General features: G+C 52.1%; 3 long non-coding RNA genes across 6 annotated transcripts in view; 1 reads left to right on the top strand and 2 right to left on the bottom strand.

The window, feature by feature from the left end:
• Positions 1 to 4,060: 4,060 nt before the first annotated feature.
• Positions 4,061 to 10,782, bottom strand: LOC135308241 (uncharacterized). 4 transcript variants are annotated; one of them, XR_010368777.1, is made up of 4 exons: positions 10,238 to 10,782; positions 9,444 to 9,572; positions 6,235 to 7,827; positions 4,061 to 5,553 (listed from the first exon to the last, which is right to left on the bottom strand). It is a non-coding gene; the product is annotated as an uncharacterized LOC135308241 (long non-coding RNA). The 4 variants fall into 4 exon arrangements; XR_010368778.1 differs by having other exon boundaries at positions 6,235 to 6,371; XR_010368776.1 differs by having other exon boundaries at positions 6,235 to 9,572; positions 10,238 to 10,373; positions 10,463 to 10,782.
• Positions 10,783 to 11,240: 458 nt separating this feature from the next.
• Positions 11,241 to 20,413, top strand: LOC135308242 (uncharacterized). The gene is made up of 5 exons (XR_010368779.1): positions 11,241 to 11,381; positions 11,941 to 12,015; positions 16,557 to 16,877; positions 17,782 to 17,931; positions 20,200 to 20,413. It is a non-coding gene; the product is annotated as an uncharacterized LOC135308242 (long non-coding RNA).
• The window catches only part of LOC135308243 (uncharacterized), a 30,734-nt gene continuing 24,373 nt past the window's right edge, over positions 15,390 to 21,750 (bottom strand). The window contains exons 5-7 of the long non-coding RNA XR_010368780.1: positions 17,710 to 17,940; positions 16,795 to 16,859; positions 15,390 to 16,695 (exon numbers count right to left, since the gene is read on the bottom strand). This is a non-coding gene — a long non-coding RNA (uncharacterized LOC135308243). The remainder of the gene's footprint in view (positions 16,696 to 16,794; positions 16,860 to 17,709; positions 17,941 to 21,750) is intronic.

Here is a 21,750-nt window from a genome sequence, read left to right as displayed (position 1 = left end):
CAGAGCTCCTGCTTATCTGCTGTTCAGAAAATAATGGATTTTTGGAGCAGAGGCCAGTGAAAAGCTCAGATCCTTAACTCAGGGCTTTGTTGCTGCTGTTTACAAAGAGAAGGTGTCAGTGAGGCTCTGGTTTCCAGGGAGGACAGGGGACAGCAAATTCTCCTCAAGGATATGGTCGCTTAGATACCTTGCTAGATCCTTATTTATGTAAGGGAAACATTACTTTTACAATTGTAGCTTATTGAATTATAAAATATTAAAATACATTAAAATTATAAATAGATTGTAATTTATAAAATATATGAAGTTATTAAATCTACAAGACATTATGGATTGTTTCCAAGAAAGAACCTCCACGAACACGTTGTGCTAAATGAAGTATCTGGGCCTAATTCTCTGTTGCAGCGCTGCTGTGACCCTGTGGAAAAGCAAAGCAGCTCTGAGAGCCAAGCTCAGCCACGCCGTGGGGAGAACCATTTCCCTTCCCTTCCCTCGCTGCTCCCAGAGGCCTCAGCATCACACACAGAGTTATTTCCATTTGCAGGCTGCCTCCCGTGCCCTGGCTGCTGCCACTGCTGGTGACATCCAGTCTGCACCTGGCAGGGCCAGGCTCCCCCCTGGATGGAGGATCTGAAGGTGGATCTCAGTGACTTTGTGACTCTGTGGTTAGAGTCAGGAGCAGGGATCAGGTGCCACCATTCCCAGCCCAGGGGAGGAGCAGAAGGGCAGGGGAGGAAGGCCCTGCTCTTCCCAAGAGCTCTGGGTGCTCTCGCAGCAATTCCCTTTCAGAACAGGAGCTCAGGTCACCGTGCCTCGGGGATGGGAGGCTGGTGATGATTCCCAGAGCCCAGGAGGAGCTCCCAGCCCCATCCAGCCCCATCCAGCCCTGTACCTCCATCCATCCCCATCCATCCCTGCAGCCCCATCCATCTCTGCAGCCCCATCCAGCCCTGCAGCCCCATCCAGCCCTGCAGCCCCATCCAGCCCCATCCATCCCTCCAGCCCTGCAGCCCCATCCAGCCCCATCCATCCCTGCAGCCCCATCCATCCCTGCAGCCCCATCCATCCCTGCAGCCCCATCCATCCCTGCAGCCCCATCCAGCCCCATCCATCCCTCCAGCCCTGCAGCCCCATCCAGCCCCATCCATCCCTCCATCCCTGCAGCCCCATCCAGCCCCACCCAGCCCTGCCCGGGCTCTGAGAGCCATGCCGGCCTCCCAGAGGAATGGATCAATCAATTGCACAGGAGACACCTTGCAAGGGTTCCTTGGAGATCACAAATCTTTCAAGCAGGCAGCTCTATTAGATGGGCACTTCAGCCAAATCATTAAACTGGCTGCCACTCACAGGGAACAATAACTCCTTCTTTCCAAACACTTATTATTCTCTCAGTTACTTATTTACTAAGAAAATTTTGATTCCCTTAATGCTTGGAACATCTTCCCCCACTGCTGAATTAGAAATGATGGAATTGCACATTCAGGATAATTAAATAAGACAGCTTTCTCCAAATAATAATAGTGTTGTAATGTCAGACAATAAAGGACCCAGCCAGCTCAGGCAGGTCTCCTCCTCCCCTTCTGGCTGTGCTGCCCGGACTTTTCCAAGGGACAAAGTGGCATTAAAGCTGATGGAATCACTCAGGATGCTCTTGAGAGGCTTTCCCCTCCCTGCCATCAGCACCCCTTTTCTCTCCTTTACAGCTTTGCCAAATTTTAAGCAAAACACTTTAAAAATACTTGATAGATTTTTTTTTCCCCCAAAGAACGCCAGCAGAAAATGCTTTATATATTTCTGAAAAATACTTTTAACAGTGACGTCTGTGCCATGGCAGGGACACCTTCCACAACCACACAATTTCACACTCACACCTTCCTGACTTTCCAACGTGTCCCTTTGGGAATTTCATGATTTTTGTTGAACTGAAGAGAGGTCGCTTTTAGCAGAGAAAATAAAATAATCCTGGGAACTTCCTAGGTTTTGTTACAGAGTTACAGAGAACTCCAGCTCGTGTATTTAGGCAGCAAACACATCCCCTGTCAGCCCCAAAGCACCAACACTGGCTGCTGCTCCCAGTGATGCCAGCGGAGTCCCCAGCCAGGAGGGGGCCCTGGTACCCAGCCCCATCACAGCTGGCACCCTGCTAATTAGCCCTGGCAAATCCTGATAATGAATCATTGAGAATATGAGTTAAGCATGAAATAAAGCAAACAGCGAGGATCTTATGTAATTCTTCCTACTTCAGTGGCTGCAGGAATTGACTCATGAGATTGTTTTGGAACATTTTATGACACAAGTCAGGAGAGCTCTTTGTAAATGAAGTTTTAACTTTCTTTCTTTGAGGGCCCTTCATGGCTGTGCGCATTTTGTACAAGTGGAGATCGTTTCCTCATCCCTTTTATTTATTCCCTTAATGCCCTTCTTCATTCATTTTGTAGCGAGCCTGGTGTGTGCAAGGCTTTGCCCTGTGCACATCAGCAGCAAACCCAGGAAAAACCATCGACAGCCTGTGTCCCCAGGCAATGCTAACAGCTCCTTCCTGCTGGTGTGGGCTCAGGTATGGATTTTTACCTTTTTTCTCCTGCTGTGATAGCCTGCCTGTCAGACAACCCTGCCTTTCCCCCATTTTCTGGTACTTAACCATGCCTTTCTTTCATGCCCTGTCATACTCCGTGGAATGAATTTTCCCCTGGCTCCTCCTCTCTCAGCGCTCACCTGCTGGTCTCTGCATCCTGGTGTTCATCTCTGGGGAGCCAGCACTGGGTCCTGCTGGGCCATGCTGCATCGCCCAGCCCAGCCCAGCCAGGCCTGGCTTAGCTCATCCCAGCTCAGCCCAGCCCAGCCCAGCCCAGCCCAGCCCAGCCCAGCCTAGCCAGGCCCAGCTTAACTCATCCCAGCTCAGCTCAGCTCAGCCCATCCCAGCCTAGCCAGACCCAGCTCAGCTCAGCCCAGCCCAGCCCAGCCTAGCCAGGCCTGGCTTAACTCATCCCAGCCCAGCCCAGCCCAGCCCAGCCTAGCCTAGCCAGACCCAGCCCAGCTCAGCCCAGCCCAGCCCAACCCATCTGCTGGGTCTCTGGTGGGTCTTGTTCCATCCAGCCACACTGTGCTGGATGTAGAAAAGCCTCTCCAAGGTACTTCCATGGGTGGGAATGTGGTCTGCCACCACAGGGTTGAGCTCAGGGTCTACCCAGCAATTTTTGACTCTTCCTCTTCAAGATTCACTGCGTTTTCCACAAGAAAAAAAAAAAAAAAAAAACAAAAAAACCAACCAAACAAACAAAAAAATACAGGGACTGGGAACATCTCCATCACCTGTGAGCTGCTCTAATCACACTAATCACATTGTTTGGTTGGAGATGCCTCGCTGCTGTAATGAATGAAATCAGGTTTTTCAGGCCCTGTTTAGGGCTTGGGGAAATGCAGGTGTTGAACTTCCTCTCTCAGGAAAGCCTGGGCTGGTGAGAGCTTTCTGCACCGGTGGCTTGAGCTGCAGCAGTGGAGAAGGGAACTCAACATAACCTGCAGTTACCACAGAACAAGTCAAACCTGTCAGTATTTACCCTCTCTGCTGGGAGCAGCAGGCACTGGTGGAGCCTTAATGAGCTCCAGGGGAGCTGCAGGGCAGGAATTGTGCCTGGAGAAGGGGAGCAGAGGAGCTGCAGGGCAGGAATTGTGGAGCAGAGGAGCTCCAGGACAGGAATTGTGGAGCAGAGGAGCTCCAGAGCAGGAATTGTGGAGCAGAGGAGCTCCAGGACAGGAATTGTGCCTGGAGAAGGGGAGCAGAGGAGCTCCAGGACAGGAATTGTGGAGCAGAGGAGCTCCAGGACAGGAATTGTGGAGCAGAGGAGCTGCAGGGCAGGAATTGTGGAGCAGAGGAGCTCCAGGGCAGGAATTGTGCCTGGAGAAGGGGAGCAGAGGAGCTCCAGGACAGGAATTGTGGAGCGGGTGAGCAGAGGAGCTCCAGGGCAGGAATTGTGGAGCAGAGGAGCTCCAGGGCAGGAATTGTGGAGCAGAGGAGCTCCAGGACAGGAATTGTGCCTGGAGAAGGGGAGCAGAGGAGCTCCAGGACAGGAATTGTGGAGCGGGTGAGCAGAGGAGCTCCAGGGCAGGAATTGTGGAGCAGAGGAGCTCCAGGGCAGGAATTGTGGAGCGGGTGAGCAGAGGAGCTGCAGGGCAGGAATTGTGCCTGACTACCTGGAGCAGGTGAGCCATTTCAGTGAGGCACTGGCAGGGAGGGCTGCCAGCCTCAAAGCTGATCCAGTTCCAGCCAGGTCGATGAAAACTCATTAGTTTCAAAGACTGGAGCATGAGTTTGAAGCCCTTTGGCAGAGCAGGGGGAGGCGGTCTGGAGGATGGAGGAGCTCAGGACAGACCCTGGCAGCCTCCCACACGGACCCTGGTGCTGGGTGTGAGCAGAACCTGGTTAAACCCCTCACAGGGAGGTTAGGGGGGCACAAGGGTTACAGACAGCTCTGTGTGTGTGTAGCACTGTTTGCACACCCAGAGAAAATGGATTTTATCCTCAATTAGCCCAAATGCAGGCCTGCCCTCAGCGGGGTGTTCCCATGGCTCAGGATTCACCACGGTACCAATTGCAGTGCCTGAGGGTTACGGAGGGGAACTGCCTCAGTGCCCTCCCCAAAATCCCATCCCAACCTCAGCCACGCTCACGAGTCCCTTTGGGAGGCAATTTTTGAGTTAGGAAAAGGCTTTTATGAAATCCAGCAGGGCAGGGGGCTGTGCCTGCACAGAGCTCACATTGTCCAGCTTGGCTTCTCCCGAGTCCTTCAAGAGAACCAAAGCACTTTGTCTGACCCAAACCAAACCCATTGCAATGAATATTTGAAATATGTTCCTTATTTTTTTCTAGTTAAATGGAAACAAATATTATAATTTCTGGATACTATTAGGGAATTTTGTTGAAAAAAATGATGTCAAAATAGGAATGTTTGCTGTGCAAGCTGTAAGGCAGCCCCTGGCCCTCCTGGGGCTGTCCCTGAGGGCTGGGCTGTGTCACAGGCAGGGCTGGGCTGCAGAGGCAGCTCCTGGCCCAGCACCCAGGTGGACACAGCCCTGGCTTGGCTTTGGGCTGGCTCTGCCTGGACTGGCTGCCAGGGATGGTGCTGGGGATGCTGCAGCCCCATCTCCCATCCCAGCCAGCACCAGAAACCCATTTCCCTCACCCCAAAAGGCCACCCAGGGAACAGCAGGGCATGGGAAGGGATCGGGGGGATTTGTGCAGGCAGGGCTCCCCAGCAGGCAGGGAGAGCCCCCTCAGCACCATTAAACATCCAGGCCCAGGCACAGGGACAGCCCTGGCTCCTTCCCTGCTCCCCCCCGGTGTGAAAGGAGCTGCTCTGGGCCGAGCCCCTCCGCAGGGAGTGTTTGATGGTGATGTGCAGAGCTGAGCCCAGATCTGATACAGACATTGGATCAAACCTTGCACTCCATGGCAATCTAATTTTATCCTGACACGTTGATTGCTTGCTCTTCATCTGTGGCTGCTGTCCCAAAGGGGCTCAGGGAGAGGAGCTGCACTTTTTTCTTCCTTTCCTGGAAGATGACATGAAATAAATTCAGAAGAACACACACAAGAACAATGTGGGGTTTGTTATTCACAAGACAGCTCTGAGAAGGGAAAAAATTGGAGCTGAGATTTGTGAGGGATGGCACCAAATATGATGGAATCTCTGACTATAAATCACAGAGAACCATTCCAGACCAGGAGCTGGCCCATGCAGGGGCTTTTGGAAATCACTCTGCATTGTTCTCCCTGCTTTCCAGCAGGCGGGAAACGCGGGATCTCTTGGAAAAGCCGGGCCTGTGCCTCATGGGCAGCTGCTAGGGGGAATGTAGAGCTCCCAGGCCAAGCAAACCGAGGCCCAGAGCAGGAGCAGGGCTTCCCCGGGGCTCTGGAGCTGCAGGGGAGCCGTGTGCCCCAGAGGCACAGGCAGCACCTCAGGAGGGGATGTGAGCTTTGCCACGGGGACAGTTCATCACCTGTCATGGAAATAAGGGCTTGCAGAAACTCCAAGGGTTTTCACAGATTTCCATGGATATCAAATTCCAAATGTAAAGCTGAGGAACAGCACCAGGCTTGGACAGCAACAGAGCCCTTGAGAGCTCCAAAGCAAAGGCAGAAGGAGAAGCAAGCCCCATGTCAGCCAGAAAGCCACAATCAGAAGATCCCCGGGTGAAAAGCACATCTCTCACGCCAGCTTTGGTGTGCTTTACCTGAAAAGGCCCATAATGAAACAATTTCCCCATTTAGTTCCAGTGCTGGCTCCTGCTCTCCCCTGACCCCTCAGGGCAGTGCAGATCCTGGCCATGGCCCTGGGGCCACAGGTTCAGTTCAGCAAATATTGGTCCTGCTAATGAAAGAGGAAAAGCTGGTGTCAATATTCACAGAGCCAAAGCACTGCTTTTAATTTTCTTGCAAATATTTAAGGAAAAAGTCAAACAAACTCACCTGCCCATCAGGAAATCCTCATTTGCACCACTGACAATCCAGAATTTCTCATGAACCTCTCTCTCTTCTAATAACCCAAAACTTAGAAGTGTTTCTTAATTTTAGCAGCTTTTTTTTTCCTCTTGACCCAGATACAAGCAGCCTTTTACTACTGGGAAATGCAGCGTTCACGCAGCAGTGCTAAACCCATCATTTATTTTTGTATTAAACTTGGAGAGTTTCTCTCCTGGCTCTTTAATTACCCACCTTGGAGGTGCTCTGCATCCTCTCTGAGTTTAGAAGGTGTCTCACATTCCCTCTCTGGCTGCTCCATTAGCTCAGGGTCCAACTCTGCCTAAACCAAACTGAATATTTAAGACACACCAATGGTGGCTCAGGGTTGGCGTGAGCAGACAAGAATAAAATTGCTTTTTATAAGGTTTTTATTAAAAGCAATTCAGTTTGGAGAACCAGAAGATGAATCAAAAGAGTGGTGCTGGGCTGTGTGTTAATTGCAGACAGTTAATTTAATTAGGGGTGGCTGATGAGTGCAGGGCTGGGCACTGTGTGGGCTCCAGCTCTGCCACAGCCATGGAGGAAAATCCACGTCCTCAAGACATCCCCTAATTCTTCTGGTGGTTTGACTCATTAGCAATTTTCCTTTTCATGCTCTTTCAGGGGGAAAAAAAGAGAAAAAAAAAAGGCATTTTGGAGAGGAGAGGAACAAGTAAAAGACAGGCAAAGCCCCAGAGCACTCAGGGAGGAAAAAGCCCTGCTGTGCCTCGGGTGTTTGCGCCGTGACTTTTCCATTTTCACCCGGAGCCTCCAGCAGCAGGGGTCACACGAGGCAGCCCAGCACTTCCAGAGGGCACAGCCTGCCCTGCCCTGCCTTTGGGAGCACAGCAGCGTGCAGGAGCTTTTAGTGCTTCCACCCAAGGCCTGAATCCCAAACAGGAATCCAGATTCAGTCCCATAAATCAGCAGCTTCCATCAGAGCCACGCTGGGGAGTGGGCAGGATTGGGATGAGCTGAGTTAACGTTTGAAATCAAAGTAACCACTGACAATCCTCCTGAAACACAGCAAACTTCCTTATCCTCGCTGCCAGGAAGGAGAGTCTTCCCTCCCAAAACGGGAATTTTTACTGTTACTTTATGTCCTTTTCTGGTTTCATGAGGCAAAAGTGATGAAGGCATTTCAGCCATGAATTACTTGAAATGCTGCTTAATCCCCACCAGAACTAGGCTGGAATTCTTTCAATTGGAGTGCTTTGGAGTTAATTTCCCATTTCTACACCAGTGAAATTGTGGATTCGTTCAAAACTAAGGAACACTTAAGGTTGGACTTGATGTTCTTTTTCAGCTGCGATCATTCTGTGATTCTGTGGACACGGTGTGAAAATTCAGAAGGAAAAAAGACAATGAGTACATCCCTGAGGGAGGCAGCCCCATCCCAGCTCCCCTGTGGCCAAGGCTGCACGCTGGGTCTCCTTCAGCCACTGCCTTTTCCTGCTCCTTGTGCTGTGCTGGGAGAGCTCCAGAGCCCAGCCCCAGTGGAGTGTGGGCTGCAGCCTGGAGAAGGTGGAAACGGGCTGGATTCCACGTGCTGACAGAGACAGCAGCACTCTGCACCCTCTCCTGCAGAGGAGAGCCTCCCGAGCACGTGGCTGAGCTGGAGGAACAGGACCATGAGGAAGCAAACCCTGGCCAGGCAGGAGCCACAGCAGGCAAGTGTTACAGCTGCATTATTTGAAATTATTTAATTGGCAGTGGGTGTGTAATCCAAGGCTGCCATATAAGCAAAAACCCACTTGAGCCAAATTGCTGTGACACAATCATTTGCTGATTAATCCCCAAAGTACACTTGAAAGGACATAGCCCAAGACTTCAGGACAATGGTCTTATTTTTACTGTGCCACATCGTATTTTTCATTTACAGGCGCAGCTCTTGCTAAAGACCTGTAATTTCATCTTTGGTTCACCCTGTGAGAAGTCTTTGCCTCGTCCCAAAATACTCCCTTAGAGAAGCTTTCACCAAAAGCTTGCAACCAACAATAAAAACAATCGCCCTGAAACCACCCTCAATTTGGGGCACTTCCATCAATCCAGCTCCTGCTGGTGCTCCCGCTGGAGCTCGGGCTCTTAAATGATTTCTCACTTTCATCCTCGCTCTGAAACTGCACAAAACTCTCACATTTGGGCACTGCTGGAAGCAGGAGCAGCAAAGCTGCAAAGCTCCTGGGTCCCCGTGCGAGGCAGGGAGGATTTTGCCCTAAATGTCCCCATTTCCATCACATCCCTCATGCTAATTGAGTTTTAAATCCGACTTGAGCTTCCTGTTGGCAGCTCGTGGCCCGGCACAGCATCCGTTCTGGGCCACTCGGTGTCTCCTGGGAGCTGGGTTCAGCTCCAGGTTTTGCACACTTTTCCTGTGCAGGACTCCAGGGAACGATCTCATTCCTTGCTGCTGCACTTCCCTCCCTCTCAGCAATAACAAACCCACTAATTCACATCGCTCCAAGACACCAGAGCCATGGCAATAAAACTTGCAAACAGAGGAGAGAGAGAGAAGCACGTAAATATGATTCAAACCTAAGCTGAAGTTACTAAAATCCAATTGAATTCAAATTTCTTTTCCTCCTTCCCCTGGCTGATGTTTCCCCAAAGCTACTCCCTTGAATTACATGTGCACAGTCAGCCTTCATTTCCATCAGCTGCATTCCCACGTTGGAAAAACCTCAGCATCTCGTGTTGCTTATGGAGAAAATAATTTCCATGATGAAGGTTTTGTCCAGGCGAGTTCTGAGTGCCTGGGATGAACAGCCAGGGATGCCTGTGATACTGGGGAGGGTTTGCAGGAATGAGACCAAGCAAATGTCTGACCCCCGTTTCAAAAGGGGCAGAGCATTTATAGAAGCTCAACAAAGAGCTTGAGCAGTGGCAGCAACCAGAGAAAAGGGAATGAATTGGGTTTGGAGAAGTGTGGGAAGTGCCTCACCATCAGCAGCCAAAGCTTCCTGCTGGAGCACAGGCAGGTGACCAAAGAGGTGACCAAAGAGGGGACATCTGTGAAGTGACACCGGTGCTGCTGGACTCGGTGAGACTTTGGCTGTTCCAGGATTTCAGCCTAGGGAACAAGAAGGTTCTTGGTGAGACCTGGTTGGCAGCACCACTGTCTGCTTCTCATTGCCCAGGAAATGTGGATTTATGGCAAGCACAGCCCCCCAGTTCAATGGGATTTTGGGTGGATGAGAGAATTGACCACACAGGTGGTGTTGAGCACAGACTTTCCAGAAACCAACTGCAAAATAATCCCAGATAACCAAGAAATTGCCGAGATCCTCAAAGATCACCCACGGTGGGGTGGAGGGGCCCTGAAGGGATTTCCCAGAGCAGCTGGGGCTGCCCTGGATCCCTGGCAGTGCCCAGGCCAGGCTGGCACTGGGGCTGGAGCACCTGGGACAGTGGGAGGTGTCCCTGCCATGGCAGCCTTTAGAGACCATCCCAACCCAGCCCATTCTGCGATTCCCCCTGCAGAGCACACACAATAAATAAATTTTTTTTTGAGCACTCTCACCCAGGTCCCCTCCAGGGGCAGTGCTTTGGGTGCAGACATGGGGGGGTCACCCAGGGGTGGCTCCAGCCCCAGGAGTGACCACAGGATCAGCCCCGAGCTGGAGCTGCCATGTGAAACCTCCCCTGTGTGGAGGCCTCTTGCAAAACCAGCCCTAATATTCAAAATTTAGCAACACCATCTGTTAGAGACTTTGTTAAATAAAAACAACTCATTACCGAACTTAGATCTGGGAGAAGGATCACTTTCTTTCGCATACAACTGATTTTCTTCTGCTGGAAAAAACACAAATAGTTGTTTCCCAGCATTTCTGAAACGTTTCCAAGGGTTTCTGACAGCAGCCACGCTCCTAACCTGTAGCCAAAGAAAGAACTGTACTATTAATCTGGAGCTGGCAGTAACTCCTGACATTTGAATTATGTTGCTGAAAGGTGTCTTTTTACCAGCTGGTAAATAACGATCCCCTAATTACAGATATAAATCTGGGGAGCTATGAATGCACAGCTCAAAGTGATGAAAACGTTTAATAAAATATGGCCCAGAAATGGAGAAGGTGATTAGATTCAGCATCTTGACCACGGGGGTTTGTGGATCTGCTGACAGAACCACAGCCCCTGAGGATGGAACACGTCCTGTCCCGGTGCCAAATGTCAGGGAGCTCATCACTGGTAAAACTGGTGGTTGTAACTGGTAAAACTGGTGGTTTTCATTGGTAAAACTGGTGGTTGTAACTGGTAAAACTGGTGGCTGTAACTGGTAAAACTGGTGGTTTTCATTGATAAAACTGGTGGCTGTAACTGGTAAAACTGTGATTGTAACTGGTAAAACTGGTGGCTGTAACTGGTAAAACTGGTGGCTGTACCTGGTGTAACTGGTGGCTATAACTGGTGTAACTGGTGGCTGTAATTGGCAGAACTGTTGGTTATAACTGGTTTAACTGTTGGTTATAACTGGTGTAACTGGTGGTTGTAACTGGTGTAACTGGTGGTTATAACTGGTAACTGGTAACTGGTGTCACTGGTGGCTGTAACTGGTGTAACTGGTGGCTGTACCTGGTGTAACTGGTGGCTGTAACTGGTGTAACTGGTGGTTATAACTGGTGTCACTGGTGGCTGTAACTGGTGTAACTGGTGGCTGTAACTGGTGTAACTGGTGGCTGTAACTGGTGTAACTGGTGTAACTGGTGGCTGTAACTGGTGTAACTGGTGGCTGTAACTGGTGTAACTGGTGGTTGTAACTGGTGTAACTGGTGGTTATAACTGGTAACTGGTAACTGGTGTAACTGGTGGCTGTAACTGGTGTCACTGGTGTCACTGGCGGTTATCGTTGGTGTCACTGGTGGTTATCGCTGTCCCAAGAAACGTGAGCAACCAGTGTGGCAGGAAACCCTCATTAACTAGCCAGGCTCTATGGCTGCTGCAGAGACGAGCATTTATGATCAGCTCCGCTGATAATCAGCAGACCTTCATTAATTTTGGTTCTCCAATGAAGTTTGATGAAGATATGGTTTCCTTTTGGGGCCTGGATTTGTCACCTCTGTGATTCAGACTTATGTCATAGATCGCTAATGGCAGAAATTGGAAAGAGTTCAAAACTGTAGTTTATTTTTTAATACTTTTTAAAATCAGTTTTTAAAATTCTATCCCAAGTCAACCATTCTACAAAAGCCATGGCAGCTTGATCTGAAATGGCTTTATTTTGGTGCTTCACTTTAGTTTTTTTAATACTGATAAAAATTTATAATAATAAAATTTTATTACATATAATTATAATTTAATATAAATTATAATTTTATATAATAAGATTATATACATTGTTATATATAATAATATTTGTTGGTTTGATTATAATTTTTGTTGGTTTTTTGGCAGTGGACAAAGACAAATTCTTTTACTTAAGACAGATTTTTTTCTAATTGTAGCCTCACCAAAAATGCCCAGCAGAGCTTCTCCAGTGACTTCCACAACTCACTGACTGCAGTTCAAAGCTCACCCAGGTGCCTGCATGGAAGAGATCTCTGAATGTGACTTAGTGAATATCATGGGATGTCTTGGGATGGAAGGGACCCCCCAGGATGCCCACACACCCCAAATCCCACCGTGGGCATCCCTGGCAGCTCCTGGAGCTCTGGGGCCGTGCCCATTCCTGGGGGTCTGGGCAGTGCCAGCACCCTCTGGGAAGAACCTTTCCCTATAATAGAACAAAATAATGTATAGAGGTGTATATACAATAAATTGTGAGTTCTAACACAGCCTGGGGAAGGGTGAGTGACCTCTCTGAGTGCTGAGACACAGCACAGCTCAGGCCAGGCTGGATTCACCCCTCAGAACTGTGATTATCAGCCACAACTGCGAGCCCAGCCCAGACCTGTATCCCCCTTGGCCAGCTTCCTCTGAGTGAGCCTGCAAGGAAGAGTGGCAGGCTCAGCCTCCCTGGGCTGCTTCAGGCAGCGAGCAGGGAAGTGCATTCCCAAGCTGCCAGTGCAGCTCCTTCCTCCGGCACTCCAGTCATTAACTCTGCAGCACAGCACCCAAATTACTCCTTTTTAGCTCCTGCAAAGATTTCCATGCCATGCTCGGGGTGGTTCCATCTCATTACTGCTGCTTCTCCTCTGCTCCATTATTGATGCACAGGCACTGCCCATCCAAGGATTCATTAATAAGTCACGTTCTCCAATCCATGTGTTCCCCTGAAAGGATCTCTGACACAGCATCTGCCTGTGTTCAAATTGCAAATTACAAATTACAGTAATGGGACTCTGCTTCTGCTCATCCCACCCCACCCTGCCATGGCAGGGACACCTTCCACTGTCCCAGGCTGCTCCAGCCTGGCCCTGGGCACTGCCAGGGATCCAGGGCAGCCCCAGCTGCTCTGGGCACCTGTGCCAGGGCTGCCCACCCTCAAATCACCAACCCCACCACCCTCAAATCCCCAAAATCTTTGTAGTGCAGGCCTTGCTGAGGCCATCTCTGCCGTGGGGATGAAGAACACGCCAGGGGATCACTGTGCATTTCCTGGTGACCCACACCAACCTTCCCCAGAACTCTGCCCAAAAGCACCCCCACCAGCCAGACTGAAACCCAAACAAGGCCAAACCCCAACCCAGAGCCTGCCACTTCCCCACCAGCTCTCTGGGCTGGGCACTGCTGGAAATCAAACCAGTAAAGGGGTTCTAGGAGGAAACCTGGCACAGGAGAGGAAGAGCTGGGCTGCAGAAGCTGGAGCTGGCGTGCAAGGCTGAATTAATAGCTTAATGCAATTCACTTCTTACTGGTTGCCTGGAAACTAACTTGGAGAAAAAAAAAAAAAAAGAGGAAAAGCACAAACCATAATGGGTGTAGAGGGCTTAATAGGGAATTATTGATGCCACCAGACTGTCTGACAGTCTGATGGATTTCTAACGAAATCACTCCAAATGCTCCTTTATTGTTATTATATGTTCTCCTGAACAACAAGGTCCAAGGGCAAAGGGGAGGAAATATTCCTGGAGCTGGGTTAGTGCCGGCAGGCGGGGCTGGTGTGTCCCTGCCCGGCCTGGGCTGCAGGGAGCCCTGCAGGACTGCTCCGAACCTGGAGCATCCCTGCCCGGAGCAGCGAGCCCTGCAGAGCTGCTCCGAACCTGGAGCATCCCTGCCCGGGGCAGCGAGCCCTGCAGAGCTGCTCCGAACCTGGAGCATCCCTGCCCGGAGCAGCGAGCCCTGCAGAGCTGTTCTCACCCTGGAGCATCCCCGCCCGGGGCAGCGAGCCCTGCAGAGCTGTTCTCACCCTGGAGCATCCCTGCCCGGAGCAGCGAGCCCTGCAGAGCTGCTCCGAACCTGGAGCATCCCTGCCCGGGGCAGCGAGCTCTGCAGAGCTGTTCTCACCCTGGAGCATCCCTGCCCGGGGCAGCGAGCCCTGCAGAGCTGCTCCGAACCTGGAGCATCCCTGCCCGGAGCAGCGAGCCCTGCAGAGCTGTTCTCACCCTGGAGCATCCCCGCCCGGGGCAGCGAGCCCTGCAGAGCTGTTCTCACCCTGGAGCATCCCTGCCCGGAGCAGCGAGCCCTGCAGAGCTGCTCCCGGCCCGGAGCATCCCTGCCCGGGGCAGCGAGCCCTGCAGAGCTGCTCCGAACCTGGAGCATCCCCGCCCGGGGCAGCGAGCCCTGCAGAGCTGTTCTCACCCTGGAGCATCCCTGCCCGGAGCAGCGAGCCCTGCAGAGCTGTTCTCACCCTGGAGCATCCCTGCCCGGGGCAGCGAGCCCTGCAGAGCTGCTCCGAACCTGGAGCATCCCTGTCCGGGGCAGCGAGCTCTGCAGAGCTGTTCTCACCCTGGAGCATCCCTGCCCGGGGCAGCGAGCTCTGCAGAGCTGTTCTCACCCTGGAGCATCCCTGCCCGGAGCAGCGAGCCCTGCAGAGCTGCTCCGAACCTGGAGCATCCCTGCCCGGGGCAGCGAGCCCTGCAGAGCTGTTCTCACCCTGGAGCATCCCTGCCCGGAGCAGCGAGCCCTGCAGAGCTGTTCTCACCCTGGAGCATCCCTGCCCGGGGCAGCGAGCCCTGCAGGGCTGCTCCGAACCTGGAGCATCCCTGCCCGGGGCAGCGAGCCCTGCAGAGCTGTTCTCACCCTGGAGCATCCCTGCCCGGAGCAGCGAGCCCTGCAGGGCTGCTCCGAACCTGGAGCATCCCTGCCCGGGGCAGCGAGCCCTGCAGAGCTGTTCTCACCCTGGAGCATCCCTGCCCGGAGCAACGAGCCCTGCAGAGCTGCTCCGAACCTGGAGCATCCCTGCCCGGGGCAGCGAGCCCTGCAGAGCTGTTCTCACCCTGGAGCATCCCTGCCCGGGGCAGCGAGCCCTGCAGGGCTGCTCCGAACCTGGAGCATCCCTGCCCGGGGCAGCGAGCCCTGCAGAGCTGTTCTCACCCTGGAGCATCCCTGCCCGGGGCAGCGAGCCCTGCAGAGCTGCTCCCAGCCTGGAGCATCCCTGCCCGGGGCAGCGAGCCCTGCAGAGCTGCTCCGAACCTGGAGCATCCCTGCCCGGGGCAGCGAGCCCTGCAGAGCTGTTCTCACCCTGGAGCATCCCTGCCCGGAGCAGCGAGCCCTGCAGAGCTGCTCCGAACCTGGAGCATCCCTGCCCGGGGCAGCGAGCCCTGCAGAGCTGTTCTCACCCTGGAGCATCCCTGTCCGGAGCAGCGAGCCCTGCAGAGCTGTTCTCACCCTGGAGCATCCCTGCCCGGAGCAGCGAGCCCTGCAGAGCTGTTCTCACCCTGGAGCATCCCTGCCCGGAGCAACGAGCCCTGCAGAGCTGCTCCCAGGCTGGAGCTGCTGTGTTCCAGCTGCAAAGCAAACTCTGAAAAGCACTGCCCCGGGACAGCCTGGTGCATGCTCATCCCTCTGTTAATGGGGAGGGCAAAAAACCCACCCTGGAAAGGTCCTGTCCCCCCAAAGGCTGGGGGGTCCTTTGGGCCGGGGAATCTCAGCAGAGCCTGGAGGAGATGAGGGATCACGGGCAGGAAAAGAGACCAGAGATGGCTGAAGCAGAGGCTGGCTTTGATGGGAAGCTCCTGTTCGTCCCACCCATCCCAGTAAGGACCTGCCAAGTTTGGGAAGGCACAAAGCTAACTGTTAATGATGCATATTTTAATTAACTAAGGGAGCAGCTCAGTGGTTGTGGCATCACAAAGCAAATCTTGCCCCAGGTCACAGGAGCAGCCCCTGGAGCAGCTCCCACAGCCAGACCCTGGTGCCCAGTTTTCCATTGGAACAGTGCAGGTTTTCTCCTGATTGTTTAGGACAGGAATTAGGTCAGTTTAATTTCCTTACCCTTCAGATGAGCATCCACCTCTCTGCTGGCCCCTTTTGGATGTAAAACAAAAGCACTGAGGACACCAGCCCAGAAAACAGCACCTGGGGCTGCTCAGACCCTCCCCACACAAACCCCAGCTCTGGGTCAGGACAAACCCTGGCAGCTTCCCAGGGGCGAGGACACTCAGATGCCAGAAACACCTCTGAGAACAGACCCTGTCTCTCCTCCCCTCTCTGAGGTGCACTGTACAAGGCTGGGTATGTAACTGTAATATAGAACATATTGTAATATAGAACAGTGCAGGGCTAATTTTGAGCCTGCTCCTGATTTATCTGTGATGTCAAGATATTCAGTAGATACCTCGAGAGCATTTTAAATAGTCTCTAAATAAAGCAAGTCATTATTTCTTGCTAAAAATGGGGTTTAAAATGAGCTTGTTACTGAAAAAACAACAAACTGTAAATTGTTTTCCAATTCCATAGGTCTCTTTCCTGTTTCCAAGTGATCTGTGGTAATAAAGTACCAACGTGGAGATCCAATGCCCCAACAAAATTATTTAATGACTTACAGAATGTACATCAAATCCCTACAACCCAAGCTAAAACAAACATAATAACACACCTTTTTATTACAGTTCTTTAGACACTGGGGGTATAAATAGGCTTTAGCTGACCAATTCACTTATTTTTCACTTATTTTTCACTTATTTTTCATTGTTATCCCATTACCCACAAGTTCTCTTTACCATGTATCTCTTTTTAGGAGTTCCTGAACCAACAAACCTGGAAGGTGGAGCTGTTTGAGCCCTCAGTCATGAGAGGAGTTTCTGCATTTTCCAGAAGGAAGGGAGGCCATGGATTCCAGGCTGAGGAGCTGAAAATCCTTTTAGGTCCAGAGCTCCCTGTGAACCAGTGTGGGTTTCCAGGAATGGCCCCTCTCTGCTGGCAGTGTTTGTGGCACAGCCACACTGTGAGGAGCCAAGGAAGCAGCACAGCCTCACCTTGGGAGGCACCTGGGGCACGAGTGCATCTTCTGCCACAGGAATTTCCATGGAAACAAACTGTTCTAATGGGAAAGCATTTGGTGAGAACTTCCCCCCACCTCCTCACACTTCCCCCCACAACCCCCAGGCACCAGGGAGGCCACAGCTGCCATTGATCAATGATCAGCATTGATCAGGGCTTGGTCTCAGAGGCTTTTCCAGCCTTGGCAACTCCGTGATGCCCTGGGACTGAGCACTGACCTGCCAGGACTCTGTGTCCCCTGCAGAGGGGGAGCCCCCCACATTCCCAGCTCCTGGCTGGAACTGACACCACCTCACTGGGGAGGCTTCCCTGGGCACAGCAGGAGTGCTTCCCTGGCCCCGAGCCTGGCAGCAGGGCTGTGGGTGCCAGCCAGGCTGCCAGGCTCAGCACGGGCACCTGGGGGGGCTCTGCAGCCCCTCAGCATCCCTGCAGCCCCCCCAGCATCCCTGCAGCCCCCTCAGCATCCCTCCTGCCCCCTCAGCATCCCTGCAGCCCCTCAGCATCCCTCCTGCCCCTCAGCATCCCTGCAGCCCCTCAGCATCCCTCCTGCCCCCTCAGCATCCCTGCAGCCCCTCAGCATCCCTCCTGCCCCCTCAGCATCCCTGCAGCCCCTCAGCATCCCTGCAGCCCCTCAGCATCCCTCCTGCCCCTCAGCATCCCTGCAGCCCCTCAGCATCCCTCCTGCCCCTCAGCATCCCTGCAGCCCCAGAGTGGGATGGGACAAGCAGAAAGAGCTGTGCTGCACCCCTGCAGCAGACTGGCATCCTGTGTGCCCTGCTGGCCAGGATGGTCTGGGGGTTCCTGGAGCTGGGCAGAGCTGGAACCAGCTGCTCCGTGTGCCCTGCCCTGGCACAGCCCCTGCCAGCTCCTGCAGCCCTGCCAGCCCTCACCAGAACCTCTTCATGGACATTGCTGTCCCCTCCTTGCCATCCGGGGAACTCAAGTGATTTATTTAATCTCAGGAGCTGTCTCCAAGCTGGTAAACTTCTGTTGGTGGACATAATGCAAAGCATCCCTGGGCCTGTTCTTCTGGAAAGAGGGAGATGTCCTCCTGAAGTTCAGAAATGTCAAAGTCTTATTTCTTCGTCGTTGCTGGAACACGTCATTCCGAGGTTGTTACTCTGCAAAATAATTCATAGATTCCAAATACTGATATTTATAGCCGAAACAGAACTCCTAAAATCTCATGGTTCTAATGGGAATGTTGGCAGGTCCTTTATTATGTCACGGCGAGCAGTGGTGTTAAAAGTTCTGGAATCAAACTATCAATGCATGATAAATGGGGGGTGAGCTGCTCGTGTCACACCACTTATTAAGTTGGTACCATAAATTATTGCACTGTAAAAATCAATGTTTACTTCAGACTTCTCTCCCATAGTTTCATTGCTATTTTCTAGAATTCATTTTAAAAACTACAAGTAACAAAAAAAAGAAAAAAAAGAAACCCAAAACCACGTGAAACAAGAAAATTAATTTTCTTCAGGCTGAATTGTTCTCTATTACCTAAACAGAACAACAGCTGAGGGTGTTGCAGTTATTAAAAGTAGCTAGACAAGACAGGATGAATTGCAGATGGATCAGACCGTGGAGTCAGATATTAACCAAAAGTTCCAGGAGTTGAATTAAGGAAAGTATGATTTGTTTGGGGTTTTTTTTGAGGATGAATCACTATTTATCAGCCAATTGAAACTTTTTATTCCCAGATGAGACCTCCAGGAACACAGTTAGTGCAGCATGAGTGTCCCTTTAATGTCAGGCACGATGTTCTAATGGCAATTGTCCCGGATTTTGCACAAGGAGAAACATCCCCTGCTGGGGCAGGACCCCCTCCCACCTGCCCTGCTCCGAGGGGATGCTGAGAGCTGCCAGGATCTGCCTGGTGGCACAAAGGGAGGACAATCCTTCATTTCCTTGCCCTTCCATCCCTCCCCTAAAGACTCCCCCACATTTAGCATCCAGTCCCTGTGGTTCCAGGGATGCTGCACAGTTAAATCCTGCTGGGGAAAGCTCAGGAGCAGCAAAGGCCAAGGGGGTTTGTGTGGGGGGAAATCCTGTGGCCCTGCTTGCCCTGCACAGCCCCAGGTGAGCTCGGGGTCACACCTGGCCCACATCTGCACGAGTGTCACACATTTAGGAGCAGCCTGGCAGGTCCCATCAGCAGAAACAGCAAGAAAAACACGTTTTCTAGGTTTTTACACCCAAAGAGTGGAGCTTTTTTGGGAAAAAAATATTGTCCCTGGTGTTTCTGCCAGTTTGGTTTCAGCTTACACTTGGCAGGAGCTGCACGCCAGCAGCGCGTTCCTCACTTTGTTTTGATAGACTCTGTCTCCCAAAATCCGAGTTTTTGGGGATTCCTCTCCTCAAGCTCAGCACCCAACCCCTTCTAGAGCGTTCCTGCATTTCCCAAAGCTGAGGGCTGCATTTATCAAGTGCCACCTGCAATGTAGAGGCTGGCAAAAATCTCCTTTCCTCCAGGCCAAGCACAGCCCCGGGATTTATTGCTAATAAGTCAGAGATTTCGCAAACAACAGCATCAAAGAGCACATTAGCTCTACCTCTGAGTGAGCACATCCCATCTCCGGCGAGGCTTTATGACAGATGATTCAAAGGGGAGAAATTAAGAGGCCTCAGAAGCTTTTATGGCTGTTCTTAGCTCGTCTGTGTGTGCACACCATGGCGGGCGGCGTGCCGGCGCTGCCGCCTTTAGCTGCCCATAAATAACGGAGCTCAGGCAGCCAGGTGGCAATAAGGGCTGCCTGCAGAAACGTGACAGGGACATCCCCACCTCCCACAGCACAGGGAGAGCCTCCCAGGCACAGAGGAGGCACCGGAGCCAGGGCTGGGCAGGGGCACGTGGGGGATTTGGGATTGAGGCAGGACACTGCCTTGGTTTGCTCGGTGGCCAGCCACACTCTGGATTCTGGGATTCCCCTGCCCTAAAAAACAAACAAAAAAACCAAAAAGTCTGCATTTTGCAAGATGAAAGTTTGATATTTAAACTTTACCTGCCTTTAAAAGAAGGGGCTGAGGAAGGAGGTATGGCTGCCTATGATTTAACAGCTCCAGCAAGGATTCTGTGCAGAGTGCAGAAAGGAAAAGGCTGGCACAGGAAAAGTCTCTCAGATCTCAGGCCAAGATACCCCCATCCTACAAATAAACCTTTTTAACCCTCGTGTTGGCCATGCCACCACCTCAGAGGGGGTGCCAAAGGTCGAGTGCCTGTGCTTGTCACTGCCTGGGGCTCTAGCAGCTCTGCCAGGCAGCATTTTGCAGATGCACAAACTCATTAATCTTGCAGGTTCAGGGTGCATCTGCAATCTTCTTGCATCCCACATTCCTACCTATTACCTCCAATTTAGATCATCTGCCTTGTTTTGCAGCCGGCGCCGTCGGCAGAGGGGATCAGAGCCAGCACAGCTCCCAGCTCTGGATCTGCTCCTGGGTGCCTGAGCACAGAGCTGGCCATCAAAACCACAGGGCAATGTCTGAGGAGCCTCTCCTCAGTGCCCAGGCTGTCCTGAGAGCACGGCGGGAAATGAAAGCTCACACATCTCCTTCTCTCGACAGCTGGGAAGCTTTAGCTGATTAAACCAATTATTTTGCTGTAACAATATGAATTTAAAGGGTTTTTTTGCTTAAAGACAGAGGCAATCTGAGCTAATCTCATGTGCGAGTCTGGAGCAAGGGTGTGCTGCAGAGCTGCTCTGGGCAGATGGGTAAGGACTGACTGCACAAGTGTGCCTCAGCTGGGGCTGGCCTGCACCTCCCACCATTCTTTACAGGCTGCTGGGTCTCACTGCCCATCCCTTGGTGGTTATTTCCCCGGTGGACAAAGACTTCTCAGAATCCCAGCATGGTTTGGGTGGGAAGGGGCCCTAAATCCCACCCTGGGACACCTCCCACTGCCCCAGGCTGCTCCAGCCCCAGTGTCCAGCCTGGCCTTGGGCACTGCCAGGCATCCAGGGGCAGCCCCAGCTGCTCTGGGCACCTGTGCCAGGGCTGCCCACCCTACAGGGAACAATTCCTCATTCCCAATATCCATCTAACTCTCCCCACGAGTGCTTTTAGCATGTTGGAGGAGGAGGGGAGCTCCACAGAGTTTTGTGGTGCCCGGCTCTGCAGCCCAGCAGGATCCTGCTGTGCCCCCAGCTCTGGCTGCCCTTCCCTCCGGGGGACCCGTTCCTGTGCCCAGAGGGATGGAGGCAGCACAGCCCCAGACCGGAGCCTCCCCCACGCCAAAGGAAAGCCGTGCTGGCCCCACTGCAGCTGCTGTCCTTGGCAGGCAGGCAGTGCAGCAGTTTGCTGTGGCTTGCAGCAGAGATGGATGGGCTGAAGCTGACCCAGCCCTGCCCCTGCAATCGCTGCTCAGCCAGCTGTGGAGGTGCACAGCGGCGTGAGGCTCCTTAAGGTCCCTTCCCACCCAAACCCTTCTGGCATTCTATTTGTGTCTCACAGTTCCTAATTTACTTCCTGCATATTACACATATTATGTTCAATCTTAAAATAGTACTTCTCTTTATGTTATTTTTAATTAAGTGCAACATTTCTGGGTTTTTTTTTTGTTGTCGTCCTGACCTTTCCAGAGCACTGAGCTTTGCCAGCAAACCCAACCATTTGCCCATGCTGCACAAAGACAAAGCTAACTGCAAAATAATATTGGTGCCATCTATTTATGGCAGGTATAAAATCCCCCCAGGAAGCTGGTAAATCCCCTCTCTGTGCTCAGGTATGAGGGGCCACAGCGTTCCTTTCCAGTAGGGTTTCATTATCCACTGCTGGTGATTGATGCTATTCCTGAGCAATCTTTCAGATAAATGAGCCCTCCCCATCTCATTTCCATAACTATTTTATCACTGTGTGAATTAGTTCCTCACACTTCTGCAGAGTTACCTCTCCAACAGGAGTTTCTTTACAGAGCAATAGAAACACCC

This window comes from Passer domesticus, chromosome 9 (genome assembly GCF_036417665.1).
Source record: "Passer domesticus isolate bPasDom1 chromosome 9, bPasDom1.hap1, whole genome shotgun sequence".
NCBI lineage: Eukaryota > Metazoa > Chordata > Aves > Passeriformes > Passeridae > Passer > Passer domesticus.
Note: the sequence above shows the minus strand (reverse complement) of the source record. Positions and strands in the feature narration are given on the sequence as shown.